Below are 3,910 nucleotides of genomic sequence, written 5' to 3' on the forward strand. Positions count from 1 at the left end.
TGTGTGTGTGTGTGTGTGTGTGTGTGTGTGTGTGTATAGGTAAGTGTGAAAGAGTGAAAGCCAGAGATAGTCCAGTGACATTCATCATTAAAAAAAGTCACTTAACTGTTTCCTGGCACACCACTGGCCCTGCGGTTGTACACGAGGTATCTATTTTCACATGCTAACATTCTTATATATTTAGATATCTTGAATAAGTGGCGTACTGAAGCCACTTTTCCTCAACCTTGCGCGTCTTCTTGTATTTTATTGCGCAATTTCCGATCTTTGCTTTAGCTACTAATTAGAAACATGAAGTTGGAATTACCTCCTGACTTAAATAATGTCTTGTTATCCTGTTTTATGGTCTGTTGATGCTGCCCACAGTATATAATGTATTATTACATTCTTGTATTCCTGGCTTCACTCGAAAACCGGGATAAGATGTCATATTCTCGACATCAAAGGTACTTATTCTCTTGAACAAGCAATATCATCTTACAAGATCAAAATTTCTTCCTCACTTTCAATGTTCACAATTTCAAAGAATAACATTTAGCTTTGCATTTGCATCCCAGCCATACACTTGGGTGATTCTTTATATATTGCATTGTGTAAAAATATTGCTCTCCAGTCTTGACAGAGAGAAGGTGACACAACAAATCTTCTTTGACACTTCCAAGATATTTCTGTCGATGACTGCAGCATCCAAGAGGCAAACCAATAAATTGACAGTGATTTATGTCGCAAAGGAGCTTATAAACATGTTCTTATCAGTAACGGAGTCAAAAAACGGCACTTATCTGCTCAGCCTTGTTTTAAAGCACTAAGGATGAGATTCTGTGGAAAAGGTTGCGTCTATTTTGAAAGGATCACAGAAAGCTGACGATGAATTATTAACAATAACCTCCAACCTGCGCTATCAAATATTGTCAGTTCTGAGATGGAGCAAATTTTTCTGTCCACAGCAAATAGGTCCCCCAAGGGGGGGGGGAACAAAAAGGAGTGGAAGAAGAGGGGATAAGCGGAGGAGTAGCTGAGCTGCATATCTATCGGGAGATCAGAGTATGGGGCTAATCTGGTTTAAACGGCTGCTCAGCAAGGCTGAACAGTCCTCCGGGGTGAAGGGAATATGGCAGGGTGGTGTGTTGGCACCCGCAGTTGAGTTTCAGCTCTAACTTTAGGGGAGTAAGACAAAATCAAGCAGTTTTATTCATTCTGCTCTACCTTGCCCAATGAGCAATTAGCATTTCCAATCAGCGTTCCTTTTTTTAGATAACCATGCTCGTCAGCAGACCATTCATTAAACCCACATAACCCACATGTCTAGAACACTAGACATATCAAGTGTTCTTTAATTCAAAGCTGTGAATAGTTTGTTAAATGGTAAATGGTGCTCTAAAGCCAGTCTGTTTGACTGCTCGGAATCAAAGAGAAAATTATACTTTTGGTTTGTTTTGTATTTAGTCTGGTTCGGTTTCACAGTGCACAAATTAAAGCAACCAAATTTGCTGAAGGTTGTGCTGTGGAGCGAATTCATTCTTTTTCATTTTGAGAGCTGCCACTTCTATGCAGGGATTTGCACACAAAAATTGCCATTTTGTTTTTTTTATTTTGGCTCGGCACTGATCTTTTGTGTGCTCAATTCCCCTCTCCTCCTGTTTATCTTGAATAACTATAAACCCCACTATTTGTGTAACTCACAGAGCGCTGTTCAAAGACAGGTTGCACAGGCATGTGAAGAAACACTATTGAGGAGTGTCACCGTTCGTTTGGGGAGAACCCTGAATGATACAGGCGCAGAAAGCTGGAAAGAAGAACATGCAAGGGAATATAGATATTAATTATGTTCGAGGAGCTGTTGAAGTGTTGTCCAGAGACCTAAAGGTTGTGCCCCTGATTGATAGACTACAGTATATATTATAGTATGTGTTGAGAAATAGGTGTACGGAAGTAGAGAACGGCCGTGCAAGCAATTGTTATCTCAAGGTTAATTTTAGATCTCTGTCAACTCGATAACAATATAAATCAACTCCTTTCATTGTGCAAACACAAGGTTGTTTCCTCTTATTACTTATTCTGTTTATCGGAGATAAGGAGTACCATGCCAGCATCAATAGATGACTGTGGTCGAGCCAAGATTAGGTTATAACACTGATTTAAATCACGGTAACTGCTTGGTGTTATTACTATCATAACTATTATAACAGCACTTTCATCATTGTCTGTTTTTTATGGCGCCGCTTCAGGGACCGCCGTGGCCGGGGGCATTTTGTTTTCAGGGTGTACGTCTCGATGTCCGTCCCATTCTCGTGAGCGTGATGTCTCTGGATTGCCTTTGTGGGAATTTCTTCAAATTTGGCACAACGGTCAAGGTCACTGTGACTTCACAAAAGACATTTTTGACTTGAATTGATATGCTAATTATGTCAATTGCACATTGACAACTTGACTGGTTGGCGAAGGCATACGACCACAAGGTGGTAATTCTACTTTCCGTATTTATTATGTTAAGATCTGTACGTCACCCTGTTTTTCTTTCGTCTGTGTGTGTGTTTTATTTGTTTCCATCATTGTTAAAACATTTGGATTGTTAGTGAAGCACCAGAAAATGATTGTTACATGAGGCAGCAAACAGGACCCCCAAGACATCAGCAACTGTTTAGTGGAGAATCTCACCTTAAATAAATACTCTTGATGAGTTAACGTGAGTTTGAGCGAGATGACCGTAATAATCACATAATCACAACAGCCAGCTTCTGACACCTCTCAGACCTTCCCTTGGATATCTTCTCTGATCAGCCTTTATCAGAGCAGTAAATTCAACCTGCTAAGGAAATCCATATGCTAGTCCTGTTATCAGATGAGTGGGTGTGATTTAAGACTATCTTCTATCGGTTTTCAGCATACTTTACGTGCAGCGATACACCCTCAGCTGCACGCAATCACACAAACAACACACCGAAAACAGGACAGCATCGTGTTGTCCGAGCATAATAAATGATTCTGGATGTCGGGGGGGGAGGTGTAAAACAAAAGTAATTAAAAGGAGCTGAAGGGCCCCCAAGCTCAGAGCACTTGATTAATAATGCCTTTCAGCCCAGAGGGCTCAACAAGAGAGAGAAACATGGAGAGAAAGAGAGGGAGAGAGAGAGGGAGAAACAGAGAGAGAGAGGGAGAGAAAGAGAGAGAGAGAGAGAGAAACAGAGAGAGAGAGGGAGAGAAAGAGAGAGAGAGAGAGGGAGAAACAGAGAGAGGGAGAAACAGAGAGAGGGAGAGAAAGAGAGAGAGAGAGGGAGAGAGAGGGAGAAACAGAGGGAGAAACAGAGGGAGAGAAAGAGGGAGAGGCAAATTAGTATGTCATTTACCTGTCCTAAACCTCTGGGGATAGTGGAATTATTGGGTTAAGATAAATGGATGAAGAGGTTAGGCATGATAAGTATATACCAGAGAGGGGAAATTAATAAGGGAGTGTATTTTTCTTGCTTTACAGTAGATCAATACAAATGATTGGTTTATGTGACACGTCATACAGCCGACCGTAAATTTGAGGGAATTCTTTGAAGCTTCTAATGCGTTAATAAATCTGCACCTGACCAAAGAATCGAATATCTCTGGTGGGCATCCTTCTTCATATCATTGAAATCAGCAAAGATAGATGTTCCCCGTTCGAATCCGTATCGCCGCAAACATTCAGATAATTCCCTCGGCGTGAGCTTTCTGTGCGAATAAAAGAGCGTCTCTTACAAACACCTAAAGTCATGTTCTGTTAGGGAAAGCAGAAATCAAGACTCCGCGCCGTAATGACGGAGTGGGAGGACTGCTGACCTCAGCAAGCAATTAGGTGCAGACTGTTGGCTGACTGGCACCCTGTCGGGGGGAATTGTGTGTGTGTGTGTGTGTGTGTGTGTGTGTGTGTGTGTGTGTGTGT

At 41.6% G+C, this 3,910-nt stretch overlaps 1 protein-coding gene across 3 annotated transcripts in view; it reads right to left on the reverse strand.

Annotated features, from left to right (window-relative positions):
* The window catches only part of LOC116398410 (alpha-1,6-mannosylglycoprotein 6-beta-N-acetylglucosaminyltransferase B-like), a 61,992-nt gene that overhangs the window by 17,498 nt on the left and 40,584 nt on the right, over positions 1-3,910 (reverse strand). The gene's annotated exons all lie outside the window — the stretch shown is intronic.

This window comes from Anarrhichthys ocellatus, unplaced genomic scaffold (genome assembly GCF_004355925.1).
Source record: "Anarrhichthys ocellatus isolate YVR2014 unplaced genomic scaffold, GSC_Weel_1.0 scaffold83, whole genome shotgun sequence".
NCBI lineage: Eukaryota > Metazoa > Chordata > Actinopteri > Perciformes > Anarhichadidae > Anarrhichthys > Anarrhichthys ocellatus.